Source organism: Ictidomys tridecemlineatus, chromosome 3 (assembly GCF_052094955.1).
Source record: "Ictidomys tridecemlineatus isolate mIctTri1 chromosome 3, mIctTri1.hap1, whole genome shotgun sequence".
NCBI classification, from domain to species: Eukaryota; Metazoa; Chordata; class Mammalia; order Rodentia; family Sciuridae; genus Ictidomys; species Ictidomys tridecemlineatus.
Genome location: NC_135479.1, coordinates 215,768,205 through 215,783,406, shown reverse-complemented (window position 1 = coordinate 215,783,406; position 15,202 = coordinate 215,768,205). Strand labels below are relative to the sequence as shown.

General features: G+C 40.3%; 1 protein-coding gene across 3 annotated transcripts in view; it reads right to left on the bottom strand.

The window, feature by feature from the left end:
• Pcbp3 (poly(rC) binding protein 3) overlaps positions 1 to 15,202 on the bottom strand; it is a 224,582-nt gene that overhangs the window by 154,542 nt on the left and 54,838 nt on the right. For all 3 annotated transcript variants that reach the window (XM_078044806.1, XM_078044808.1, XM_078044807.1), the window contains exon 2: positions 13,717 to 13,818. The gene's annotated coding sequence lies outside the window, so the exon portion shown is untranslated. The remainder of the gene's footprint in view (positions 1 to 13,716; positions 13,819 to 15,202) is intronic.

Sequence of the window (15,202 nt, the reverse complement as noted above, 5' to 3'; positions counted from 1 at the left end):
AGCTCTGGAAGGTCACTGGGCTGTGCCTGACGTGCCCTCTGATGGAGGTCTGCTAAGTCCAGGACAGCAAGGCAGCAATGGGCTGCCCCCAAGCCCACAGGAGAGGCTGTCACTGGGAGGTCCTCAGCAGCCACCACATCAGAAGGCAGCTCTCTCTCCTCCCTTGTCACTTGCAACCAAGGTGCCTTGAGTGAGTTACTTCACTCTCCAAGCCTCAGGAAAGTGGGTAGAGAGTGATACTCGCCTCGAGGGACACTTTAAGATCTAAGCATGTGACTACTTGTGAAACAGTCAAGTCAAGAGAGCTGGCGCAAATCAGGGACCTCATAAACATTAGCAGCTACTACGGTTACCTTGCTTTCCACATGAGACTGCTTACAAACAAGTATTCTGCTGAAAACTTTGAAAACAATATCTATAAGCCTTAGAAAAAGAAAACCCTCTTAATGATAAACCTGAAAGAAATATCTAAAGGAAGTTTTGCAAATCTAGAGCCAGGGCCCCATTGAGCATCTGAGACATGTGTCACACAGCCTTTCTGCAGATGCCACCCACCTGCCATGTGGCTAGAGGCACACACTGCACTACTCGTCACTGCTGGGCCAGTGGCACTGCTGCAACACAGGCATGAAGCCATGTCCACTCGAAGCCATTCACAACCAGCCCTCAAGCCCCTCCTGGACCACATCAGCTGAGCATTGGAGAAGAAAGGTTAATAGAAAGGAGGATCAGGGGAGGAAAACATGTGCAGCTCACACTGCCATTGCCCCCAGCCTGCCACAGGTCCCTCCTATGCTCTGATGTGAAACCAGGCACAAGGCCAAGCAAGACTTTAAAAATCAGCTGATGTAAAAAGCACTGTTCAGCCTAAAGGCGTGATCTCTACGACAGCACCTTGAGAAGCACTATTTATAGGGACGTGTGAAGCTCTCCCTCCATTGATAGTCCCATAGCCTAAGAAAACATAATTAAAATTGGAAATCATAGGTAGAAACAAATCCAAACACAAAAGTCAACCTAGATATAAATTGATAAAATTTATATCTAGTTGATAAAATTTTATCAACCTAAAGTAATATATTAGAATAATATATTCATAAGCCAGCTATTTGAAGGTCAAAGGCAGATTCCCTGGGAAAGAATTTCCTAACACATGATTAGATTTAAACTGGGTCTGAAGTTAGATTGATAAAATCTTAGGGCCTCAGCCATCCCAAACTGACCCATAGTCCTACACCTGCCTGAAATCTGGGGCAGAATGGATCCTCAAATTCATCTAAACTCATGGGGAGTAGCCTGGGGAAGAAAAGGTTAGGCCTGATGGGACACCCCAAGATGCCCACAGGGTCTCGGCCCCATTCTGCAGAGCATTTCACCTACAGGACAGAATGAGGCGTCCACCTACACAGGACAAACAAGCAGGTAAACCAGATGCAGGGATGACTGCCCACAGTCAGATGTCCAGTGATGCCTAAAGACTGCAGGAACAGAATGTCCACTTCCAGCAGGCACACAGGCAGACACCCCAAGATGCCCACAGGGTCTCGGCCCCATTCTGCAGAGCATTTCACCTACAGGACAGAATGAGGCGTCCACCTACACAGGACAAACAAGCAGGTAAACCAGATGCAGGGATGACTGCCCACAGTCAGATGTCCAGTGATGCCTAAAGACTGCAGGAACAGAATGTCCACTTCCAGCAGGCACACAGGCAGATTGGCTGCACTGACTCCCACTTAGATGGTTAACCAAAGACAGGAACCAGGGGTTTTCAGATGTGGAACCACAGGCAGCATAGGACGATGACCCTGAGAAAAGGGAAGCAGACAGAGTATATCCTGTGGTTGCCCGGCCTGCAACCTGGGGAGTTTCCACAGCACAGGCAGAGGCAGAGGAGCCCCAATGGGGAGACAGGTGTCAAGAAAGCAGGGTGGCAAAAGCACTCAAATCAGAGGGCAGAGAACCAGAAAGAGAAGAGCTGCCAAGAACCAAGGCAGATACCCTGGGCTCTCACCTGGACTCTGACTGTACCTGTGAGTGAGTGAATCCCCTGAAGCCAGGGGAGGAACCAGAAAAGGAGAAAATCAAACAGCGTGGTGCTCAGGGTCCAGGAGGAGTGTGCACTCCCCACCTGGACTGAAGATCCTAGGTAGCATGGGGAAGGTGGCATTACCTGAAGGAGTGTGACCTCTGTGACTGGGTCATGCCAGCACCACTAAGTGAGGCTCTGCTTAACAACTTAACAACAAGGAGAGACAAGAAAAGCATTTGAGGGCTGGGGTTGTGGCTCAGTGGTAGAGCGCTCACCTGGCATGTGCAAGGCCCTGGGTTTGATCCTCAGCACCACATAAAAATGAATAAATAAAACAAAGGAATTGTGTCCAACTACAACTAAAAAAATAAATATTTTTTTTTAAAAAAAGAAAGGTATTTGAGAAAGATCCAAATGAAATGTCTAGAGATGAAAAGGACATCTGAGATGAAACTTATACTGCATGGGACTAGCTTCACGTCAGACACCACAAAAGAAATGAGGAGTCCATGTGGATGGACAATCTGTGTCGACAGAAATGACCCAAAACGAAGCAAAACAGCAGACTGGCACACATCCCCACCGCAATAGAGACTCACCATAAGTGAAGAGCCAAGGCACAGCAGATCCGACAGCACAGATCTAAAATATGCATGACCAAGTTTCAAAAACTGGTAAAGATCATGGACAACACATAGGTCGAGAAGGTCAACAACCATAAGACAACATGAAGGAGATTAAGCCATGGCATATGATAATCAACTAACTAAAAAGAAAACTAAAAATCGGTCATAAAAAAACAAAATCATTAGTCTACTCACAAGACCACCAGAGAAGGAAGAGTGGTATGTGATCTCCATGAGGTAACCTCCTGGCTGCATGTGTCCATAATATCATGTGTGTGCCTTCAGCACGCACAATAAAATTTATTTTTAAAATAGAGGAAACAAGTACAAAGGCACAAGCACCATGTGGTGGGCGGAGGACTGCTGGGGATGCAGTTAGAGCCAGGAGGTGACATCCAGAGCAAGGAGGGACAACTGGCCACCACCGGAAGAGAACACCGGACACAGCAAACATGACTTTCAAACACAAGCATAAAATGGGGACTTCTCCCAATGAACATGGAAGTCACTCACAGTCCCACATGGCCAAACTACAGAAAAACCCAAAGAAGCCCACAGCACAAGAGGAAAACACCAAGAAGAAATCTAGATCGACAAAAAGAAAGGGAAAACACTAGAAACAGAAACCACACGAGCACACAAATCTTTTCCCTTAATTTTTTAAAATGTTTTTTTATTTACTTATTTTTATGTGGTGCTGAGGATCGAACCCAGTGTTGCATGTGCTAGGCAAAGACTCTACTTTATTTTATTTACTTATTTTTATGTGGTGCTGAGGATCGAACCCAGTGTTGCATGTGCTAGGCAAAGACTCTACTGTTGAGCCACAACCCTAGCCCCTTTCCCTTAATTTTTAACAGTGTTTTCAAAGATAATGTGCCATTTAAAGCAAAAATAATAGCAATGTACAGTGGGACTTAAACAATATAGAAGTAAAATGGCATGACAATAAAATGAAAAAATATAAATGAAAAGTAACATAAAGGCATGGAAAAGTGACAGAAATACTGTTGTAGGTCTTTACTATACGTGGACTGTGACAAGCTACGGATATATTCGATGAGTCCCAAAGTGATCCCAAAAAACAAAGAGATATAGCTAATAAGCTGGTAAAGGTGAGGATACTGATCACAAAAAGTACTCAATCCAAAATAAAGCAGAAAGAAATAATAAGGACCTAATAAAAATGGGAAAAAATATAAAACTAATAGTAAAATGAGAAATTTATACCCAACTATATAAAAATTCATATTAAATATGAATGGTCTAAACAGTCCAATTAAAACACAAGAGATTTTACAACTCAGTAAAAAAGCAGAACCACAGTAAATGCTATCTATAAGAAACCCCTTTAAATATAAACATTCAGTTTAAAAGAAAAAGGATGGGAAATTATATACCAAGCTAACATTAATCATAAGAAAATCGGAATCACTTATAAAAACATCAAAAAAGTAGGTTTTAGAGAAAAAGTTTATTACCAGAAGTAAATAAGGACATTATATAATAAAGGGGTCAATTTATCAAAAGAAAGTAATACTCCTAAATGCTTATTTACGAAATAAAGAGCTTACAATATATGAAGCAAAAACTGATAGGACCAAAAAAAAATGACAAATTCACAATTATAGTGGAGGCTTTCCTTATTTTTCTCTCAATAATTTATTTTTTTAAAAACTACCCATAATATCAGTAAGGGATACAGAAGCAACATTATCCTCCAACATGACTTAATTGACATTTACAGAACACTTTGCACACAAAAACAATAGAATGTACATTCTTTTCAAATGATCATGGAATATTTCTGAAGACCATACTCTGAGCCATTAAAAATGTTTCAACAGGGCTAGGGTTGTGACTCAAGTGGTAGCATGCTCGCCTAGCATATATGAAGCACTGGGTTCCATTCTCAGCACCACATAAAAATAAAAATAAAAGATATCGTGTCCACCTAAAAAAACTAAAAAATAAATATTTTTTTAAAATGTTTCAATAAAACTTTAAAAGAATGAAATAAGAAAAATAATGTTTCCTGAACACAATCAAATTAAATTAGAAATCAATTAAATTCACACTTCCTGCATAGAATTGCTTTTGCTATTCTGGGTCTTTTATTTTTCCATATGAATTTCCTGATTGCTTTATCTATTTCTACAAGAAATGCTGTTGGGATTTTGATTGGCATTGCATTAAACCTATTGAGAACTTTTGGTAATATCGCCATTTTGATGATGTTAGTTCTGCCTGTCCATGAACAGGGTATATTTTTCCATCTTCTAAGATCTTCTTCTATTTCTCTCTTTAGGGTTCTGTAGTTTTCATTATATAAATAGTTCACTTCTTTTGTTAGGTTGATTCCCAAGTATTTTATTTTTTTTGAGGATATTGTGAATGGAGTGGTTGTCCTCATTTCCATTTCAGAAGATTTGTCGCTGATATACAGGAATGCCTTTGATTTATGCATGTTGATTTTATATCCTGCCACTTTGCTGAATTCATTTATTAGCTCCAGTAGTTTCTTTGTAGACCCTTTTGGGTCTTCTAGGTATAGAATCATATCATCTGCAAATAGTAATAATTTAAATTCTTCTTTTCCTATTTTTATGCCTTTAATTTCTTTTGTCTGTCTAATTGCTCTAGCCAGTATTTTGAGAACTAAATTGAATAGAAGTGGTGAGAGAGGGCATCCCTGTCTTGTTCCAGATTTTAGGGGGAATGCCTTCAACTTTTGTCCATTCAGAATTATGCTAGCCTGAGGCTTAGCATAGATAGCTTTTACAATATTGAGGTAAGTTCCTGTTATCCCTAGTTTTTCTAGGGTTTTGAACATAAAGGGATGCTGTACTTTGTCGAATGCTTTTTCTGCGTCTATCGAGATGATCATGTGGTTCTTATCTTTAAGTCTACTGATGTGGTGAATAAAAATTTATTGATTTCCGTATATTGAACCAGCCTTGCATCCCAGGGATGAATCCTACTTGATCATGGTGCACAATTTTTTTGATATGTTTTTGTATTTGATTCGCCAGAATTTTATGAAGGATTTTTTGCATCTAGGTTCATTAGAGATATTGGTCTGTAGTTTTCTTTCTTTGAAGTGTCTTTGGTTTCGGGATCAGGGTGATGTTGTCCTCACAGAATGAATTTGGAAGAGCTCCTTCTTTTTCTATTTCCTGAAATAACTTGAAAAGTATTGGTGTTAATTCTTCTTTGAAGGTTTTGTAAAACTCCGCTGTATACCCATCCAGTCCAGGGCTTTTCTTGGTTGGTAGTCTTTTGATGGCTTCTTCTATTTCCTCCTTTGTTATTGGTCCGTTTAAATTGTGTGTATCTTCCTGACTCAATCTGGACAAATCATATGACTTAAGAAATTTATAGATATCTTCACTATCTTCTATTTTATTGGAATATAGGGTTTCAAAATAATTTCTAATTATCTTCTGTATATCTGTAATGTCTGTTGTGATATTGCCTTTTTCATCCCATATGTTAGTAATTTGATTTCAAACTATACTACAGAGCAATAGTAACAAAAACATCATGGTACTGGTACCAAAACAGGTGGGTGGACCAATGGTACAGAATAGAGGACACAGAGACCAATCCACAAAATTACAACTATCAAAGGGGCTAAAAGCGTGCAATGGAGGAAGGATAACATCTTCGACAAATAATGCTGGGAAAAGTGGAAATCCATATGCAACAAAATGAAACTGAATCCCTTTCTCTCGTCATGCACAAAAGTTAACTCAAAATGAATCAAAGAGCTTGATATCAAATCAGAGACTCTGCGTCTGATAAAAGAAAAAGTTGGCTCCGATCTACATATTGTGGGGACGGGCTCCAAATTCCTCAATAGGGCACCCATAGCACAGAGTTAATAACTAGAATCAACAAATGGGACTTACTCAAACTGAAAAGTTTTTTCTCAGCAAGAGAAACAATAAGAGAGGTAAATAGGGAGCCTACATCCTGGGAACAAATTTTTACTCCTCACACTTCAGATAGAGCCCTAATATCCAGAGTATACAAAGAACTCAAAAAATTAAACAATAAGAAAACAAATAACCCAATCAACAAATGGGCCAAGGACCTGAACAGACACTTCTCAGAGGAGGACATACAATCAATCAACAAGTACATGAAAAAATGTTCACCATCTCTAGCAGTCAGAGAAATGCAAATCAAAACCACCCTAAGATACCATCTCACTCCAGTAAGATTGGCAGCCATCATGAAGTCCAACAACAACAAGTGCTGGCGAGGATGTGGAGAAACGCGTACACTTGTACATTGCTGGTGGTACTGCAAATTGGTGCGGCCAATGTGGAAAGCAGTATGGAGATTCCTGGGAAAGCTGGGAATGGAACCACCATTTGACCTAGCTATTCCCTTTCTTGGACTATTCCCTAAAGACCTTAAAAGAGCATACTATAGGGATACTGCTACATCGATGTTCATAGCAGCACAATTCACAAAAGCTAGACTGTGGAACCAACCTAGATGCCCTTCAATAGATGAATGGATAAAAAAAAAATGTGGCATTTATACGCAATGGAGTACTACTCAGCACTAAAAAATGACAAAATCATGGCATTTGCAGGGAAATGAATGGCACTAGAGCAGATTATGCTAAGTGAAGCTAGCCAATCCTAAAAAACAAATGCCAAATGTCATCTTTGATATAAGGAGAGCAACTAAGAATAGGGAGGAAGAGCCTGAGAAGAAGATTAACGTTAAACAGGGATGAGAGGTGGGAGGGAAAGGGAGAGAGAAGGGAAATTGCATGGATATGGAAGGAGACCCTCATCATTATACAAAATTACATATAAGAGGAGGTGAAGGAAAGGGGGAAAAAAAACAAGGGAGAGAAATGAAGTACAGTAGATGGGGTAGAGAGAGAAGATGGGAGGGGAGGGGAGGGGAGGCGGGATAGTAGAGGATAGGTGTTACGGTCTGTAAACAAGTCAAGATGGCACCTGGCATTTTGGCAGAGGGAGTGGTTTGTGAAGTAACGCCAGCAAGCCATTAAGTGTGGAGATTCCTTATTGGTTGACTGCTGTATCTAGTTTATGTTAATTAAGATAAGCTGTGTAGAATGTATATATACCCCTCCTGTCCTACAATAAACAGCTTCCACTCCTGCTGTATCAATGTACATAAGTTGCTCGTCACCCCCAGGTTATTTTGCTGCAGCCGGACTGCGGCAGATAGGAAAGACAGCAGAATACAACAGACAATAGTATGGCAGTATGTAAAAACATGGATGTGTAACCGATGTGATTCTGCAATCTGTATACGGGGTAAAAATGGGAGTTCATAAACCAATTGAATCAAATGTATGAAATATGATATGTCAAAAGCTATGTAATGTTTTGAACAACTATTAAAAAAATAAATAAAAAGGAAATCAATTAAATTAAAAACCACTAACATCTGAAAAGACCTCCAAATACTTGGAAAATAAAGAGCATACATTTAAATAATACAGGTCAAAGAAGAAATTGTGACAAACATTCAAAAGAATTTTAACCCAAATAAGCATGAAAACACAATATTTTGTGGGATGCAGCAAAAGAGAAATTTACAGCACAAAATTATATATATATTAGGAAAAACCAGAAAGAGGTCTCAAATCAATTACCTATGCTAGCCTAAGACTAAAGGACAAAGTAAGCAGAAAGAAAAAAAGAATAGAAAAAAATACAGAAAATTAATGAAACTAAAAGTTGGCTCTTTGATCAAGATCAATAATATTGATCAACATTGAGCCAGAATAACCAGGGGAAAAGGGAAGAAGATACAAATTAACAACATCAAGAATGATAGATACAAATTATTACAGACAAAAACCAAACAATACAATTTTAAAAGTGGGCAAAATATGAGATCAGACGCATCACCAAAGAAAATGGATGGCAAATAAGCACACAAAAGTGATGGTCCCACAGAGAAAGACAAATGAATATTGTCCAGACCATCCAGAACTATCTACAGCAATAAAGCACACAGGTCATGGGAAGATGTCTTCCTTCAGATTCTTCACACAGACAAAGAAATCTAAACACAGATGACCTACAAGAGAAGGACAAAAATGTCCATTAGACAGGGACAGACAGACCAGATTGTATCAAGTATTTGTAACCCTTGGATAGGAGAGAAGGCCACCTGAGCGATGTGAACAGGGGGTTATGCTCCAGAACAGTTAGGGCCCAGGGCAAGAGCACCATCCAGGATAGAAGGGGGCAAACCACTGACGAATATGTGAAGCAAAAACTGCCACTTTTTAAAATCACATGATGAAACAGACCTTTTGACAGGGGAAGGCATGGTACCTAACATGAAATGCTTGCAATTCACAAGAACCTCTGATCAGACATCATCTGCTCAGAATTCAGGTGCTTTGCATGGGCAGGCACTCGCAGAGCTACTGCTGATAGGTCCTGGGCCCACAGGAACCCATAGCCCAGGCTCCTGCATTGGCACAGGTTTGCAGATAGATACTCCCCAGCATTGTACATGCAACCACACACCCACAACAGAACATGTTCATCAGAGATTAATAGACAAAATGATAAGAGTGATAAGTCTCCTGCTGTGCCTCCAATCATGCTGGATGCCTTGAGCTCTTATCTGTAATTTTCCTACTTTTAGGTACACAGAGTTTCATAGAATACTGCAGCGTCCAACCAGAGCATGCACCTAGTGTAGACATGCTCCTTACTTCTGGAGGAGTGGTTCTGACAGACGCAGCCTCTGCATTCCACCAGCCTGAAACAGAGCCAGCAGCACTGCTCCAGCTATGGGAGGAGGGCTCCTTCTAGATCCACTGAGGCCGCCATCCCAAAGCTGGTGTTCCCTGGCTCTTACCTCCTTCACCATACCACCCCCTACACCCATACATCTGATGCCCCCTTTCATTCTCAGTCTCACAATGACACTATTATGTTGGTGGTTTTAAGCTTGGCACACCTGGTAATGTGACTCCTAGAAATCTGCTCATAGGTCCCATTTTTGCTAAATGTATTGCAAGGGCTTAGACTTTGACAGATCTCACTGGAGGAAGAAGAGCAAATACTACTATTTTTATCCAAATACTAAGCAGACCACAGCAAGGATCTGACTTTAGGGTAGCTTGGTTGAATTTCTCCAGGTCTAGGGGACAAAGTATCTCATCAGCTTGCCCCTGTAGGTAGTCAGAGTCCTACAGCGCCAACAAGAAGCAGAAGGTGGGGAAACAAGGGGAAAGAGGCCTCCATGGGGTGAGGACAAGCAAGGATGACCCATCCCAATTCCCTCCACAGAATCACCAGGTAATCATCATTTCTAAGTAATGAGCCCTCTTGGAGACAGTCTCACAGAAAGAAGGACTCAGTCAGGGCTGAGCTCTTACTCCACACTTCAAAAAACAGCATCCTGAGGCCACTGCTTGGCTGTGATGCAAGTGACAAGGCTGCAGGACGCAGACCATGCATACCCAACCTTTCCAGGGTCTGGTCACCCACGTATCCTTTCCTCCATGCAGACACTGGGGACACTGAGTTCCTCAGCACGTGGGTTCAGTGTCTTCTCACACACCTGCTCGCTTCCACCCACATATTTCAGGTGAGTACGAGCACAGATACACGTTTCAGTCTTTCTAAATTATATTTATGGACTTTATTCATGATCAACTTGCAACAATACATAAAAGGGTTTTTACTTTAATGTCAATACATGGACTTACTAAGTTTAAATTTAAACTGCATTATTGATACTGTCCTAGTTCTCTGAGAGGGTCAACTCTCATCACCAGGACCAGATACAGGAAGTACTGAAGTTGCCTAAATACATCTGCTGGACTTTCCAGATGGTAATCGATCAGTGACAAAGAATCTGTCCTGCACAGCTCGGCCTCAGAACCTCCCAGGATGGCAGGTTCCCTGCAGAGGTAGCCCCGGCCTACCATCCAACACAATGGCCAGCTGCAGAACACACACCTGCCCTCTGTGTGGAAAGCATCAAAAGTATAGAAAAGTGCAAGAAACATGTCTAAAAGCACCTCCAAGCATTTTCCACAAACAGCAGTATTTTCTCCTAAGCACATCTACCTATTTTTAAAACAAATGACATCAATTATATATTCTTTCAGAACAAAGTAGTATATCTATATCTGTAACATCTGGAGAAATTTTTCATGAGTTTTTTTAGCCTTTTAACAATGTGTATTGACATCCAAAGAAATCTATGAAAATCAAACATCTAGTATTCAAGATTACCTGGATTACTTTTATGCTTAGAAAATGCTTCGGCAGCTCAAAGATCAGATTAATATTCACATCGAGTAATAACAACATATATTCGTTTTCCTATGAATATTTAAGTGGTATGTATTCATTGAGGAAAATTTACAAAATTCAGAAATTTGTGCAACAGAGATCAGCAGCAATTCCAGCTCTCAGAGACAAATGCTAAGGCTGAACTTCCCAAAGCCCTTAAATGCACATGTGCCACAGACCAGGCACACACATACTCACCTGCATTTCATGTCATACTATTTTCACATATACTGCCAGCTTTTTCATGTCATGAATCTTTTCTACGACACAAGTTGATGCCTAATGTTCTATTATGCTGTATAGTTATCATTAAGTCCTCTATTGTTGGGCATTTGGACTGTTTCCAATTGTGAATTATTTAAGCAATGCTATAATAAACATTTTCCATGTGTAAATATAACACTTATCTGACTGTCTTCTGAAGGCAAATTCATTAGAATTTTCAGCCAAAGTCGATAAATATTTTTGAAGTTTTTGATACACATGGACAAAGAGTCCTCCAAATGCCTCTGACAGTCAACCTCTCAGACACATGAGATGGCACCCTTGGTCTCTGATTTGTGACCACAACCCTACACTGTAAACCTTTAAAGACTCATGCCAGTAAGACAGTCTATGATGACACAGGTGCACTGTCCTCATCTGTGAACAGAGGCTCAGCACCCTTCCATGTTGATTAGTGAAATGCCTGCTCAGCACCTGACAGTGATATAACTGGGTGGAATCAGTGAGAGACAAGAGGTGTGCAGAAAGAAAGAGGCATCATTAATTTCTAGTCAAAATTTCAACAAATTTAGGTACACTGAAGAAAAAAAATGCTGGCATTTTTATATTAGAATAATTTTTAGATGGACCAAAGTATAATAGAATAAAATTGAACCAGGGTAGAACTCACTGTGATCTCAGTGTATAAAGATTTGTCTCCAGTTCTCTCACCAAAGTTAGACTCCATGAATACTCATGGACACTCTGGAGCCAACAGTTTAGACTCTCATCCTTCTCTTTGCAGTGATGGGGTGAATTGCCAAATAACTGCTTCCGTAACTTGAGGGAGGAAAAAATCACAGGGCCTGAAACATGGTGTCTGACCATAAAACAAAACATCTGGAGGCAGCCCAGATGGGTCTCCAGCCACACTGCAGCCATCTTTGCACTCAAAAGAATAAATGATCATTCTAGTTCCAAGTCTAAAACAGGAGCTCAAGCTGAACTCAAAGTCCAAATCATCTCAGAATGTGCAACCAAGTCTCCGATCTTATCAACTCACTGGTCTGACATGTGCAGCCTGCTTCCTATTGGTCTGAGATGCTACTGCTAACCTGTTTCAGGTTACCCACAGAGGCAAGGCAAGAGAGGCATCGGTATAACCACTGCAACCCTACGAAGGGAACCAAAGAGGTGATAGGGAACTAAAACTGTTGTGCAGATATCTTTCAAAGGTCTAGATGCAGTAATAAATTCTGTGAACACTGCTTTCTGCACGTTTTTACTGCATATGTGCTTAATAAGTCACTAATAAGAATATGTTGCTAACACTACTAAAACTGGTTTTTAAAAACTGATTAGTGGGGCTGGGGATGTGGCTCAAGCGGTAGCATGCTTGCCTGGCATGCATGGGATGCTGTGTTCGATCCTCAGCACCACATAAAAATTTAAAAAAATAAAGATGTTGTGTCCACCGAAAACTAAAAAATAAATATTAAAAAAAAATGATTAGTATGTGTATTTAACATATTGATCCCAGAATAAAGTACAAACAGCAGCGATATTCTTCCTATACAAACACCTGCTGTTTCCCACTGCTGGCTGCCTTTTCATGTCCATCTGGAGATGCCAAGTCCACAGTCACATGGTTGTTGCACAATGCCACTTTCTCTAGCCAACCTCGAGACACAGTGCGTGGGGACTCTGCCTGTGGAGGTTCTGGGGTCTGGTGATTGCTCAGCTCCAGATGTATTACCATGACTGTAGTTACACTAAAAACGTTTCCCTCTTCTGCTTCTAGAGTAACCTCTCTCTACCCATGCCCCTGTCCATTCCTCATTGTCAATCTCCCAGCGATGGCCTGGCTTGCACCCTCCCCTTGGTAGTCCCCACTTGCTCATGCCCATGTGGAGCTGACCCTCTCCACAGTCTTAGTCCCACAGCTACGTGCTAGGGCACCACAGGCTTGCCTATCTGGCCATGGCTGTGACACAAAGGCACATACTCACTCCCTGTATTCCACCTGTGTGTTTGACAAGAGAGAACTTCCACACACTTCCCCCTTTCAGGAGCCAGGCTCCAGACTACTTGCCTCTCACTAGCCCCACATTGTTCTCCCTTCCTCAGCTTTCTAGAATGTTTTGACATCACAATCAGCAGCCCTGCACTGCTGTTCTTTTCTAAAATTTGATGGCTACTTTTATACAAATTATTTCCTTGTGACATTTAAAAGCAGTTAATCAATCTCCATAAAATATCCTGTAGCAACCACATTCAGTTAAAAAAAATCATGTATAAAACATAGTAGGTAACCGACATCATTGGGAATGGCAGGGTAATGACCATCAATAGCTCTCCCCTCCATGAAATCAAAGAGAAAACTGGAAAAAAACGGTCATAATTAACTTTTAAGAACTCCGCAAATTAATCAAAAGGTTGCAGCAATCCAAGGGTCACCTGTTCAAGGAAAAAAAGACAAACAAACAAACTGAATCTTGGCAAAAATGGCAAGCTTTGTGGCACTGTCACTTACCCTGCTCCCATCCCCTTCTCCAGTTCCAGGAGAGCTCTGCAGTCAGGAGCAGCAGCCACAGCAGGGAGGGCAGAGCAGGGCTTCCTCCACAGCTCTGAGCACCTGCATTTGAAAGAGAAGGAGGATCAGTAAGCCAAATTCCCACCTTAAGGAACAAGAAAAACAGAGAAAAACCAATCCCATATCAAGCAGATTAAAGGAAATAGCAAACAGTAGAAAAAACAAGACCAAAAGCTGGCTCCTTGAAAAGAGCAACACTGAGAAACCTTTTTCCAGACTGAAAAAAGAGAAAGAGAAGACTCAACTAGGAATGAAAGCAGATGTTACTTTCAAATTTACAGAGAAAGTATTACAAGGAGACACTATGGGCAATTCACATCAACAAATTAGATAAACTAGATGAAGTGAACAAGTTCCTAGAAATTCGTACAAACTATAAACACTGACTCAAGAAAAAATAGAAAGCTGAATTAGTCATCAAAAAACTTTCCATAAGGAACCAGGTCCAGGATCAGGTTGCTTCACTGGTGAATTATGCCAAATGCTTAAAGAAGAATTGACATCAATCCCTCACTAACTGTCCCAAAATGCAAAGGAGGAAAGGATAAATCCCACCTCACTTCATGAGGCCCATGGTTCCCAGACACCAAAACCAGACAGAGATCTCAGAGGACAATTACAGACGAATATCTCTCGTGAACAGATGCACAACTTCACAACAAAATACCAAATCCATAAATACATGATAAAAAGGAATCACACACTATCACCGAATAGGATTTACAAAAAAAAAAAAAAAAGCAAGGTTGGTTTAGCTTTCAAAAGTCAATCAATGTGATATGTCATATTAAAGGAATAAAAGATAAAAGATAAAAATGCTTTTTTCCATTTTGTTGACTTCCATTCTTTTTTTTTTTTTTTGATTACATGCAATGTAATTCCATTAAAAAATGTAGGAAAAAATGATCTAATTTATAGGGACAAAAAGCAGATCAGTGGTTGCTTGGGGCCAAGAGTCGGGTGGGAAATTGCCTGGGAAGAGACATAGGAAACCTTTCCCAGTGATGAAAATGTTCTGTTTGACTTCCATTCTTAACCTTCATTTCTTCTACTTTTTGCTAAGTTCTTAGACACTTAAATGATGGATCTACAGTCAAGCATTGCACAACTACAAGGCTTTTATTTATATTGTTAGAGTTGTTCAATTCTAGATATTTCCATTGGAACTTCCTCCTTAAATAGAATGCTTTTTCAGTGTTTTAAAATGTCTTATATAAAAGTCTTCTTTCTCTGTGCTTTTATTATTGAGTTCTGACTTAACTACTTTGATCAAAGAACATGGTCTGAGAGAATGTGCAACTTACTTTGTGACCAAATACACAGACAGATTTGGGGAGCGTTTTTTGTGCCTCAAGAGAATATGTGCACTATAGTTGGCCACATTTTTATATGGTGAAGACATAAAGCTCGATGTATTTACCTCTAA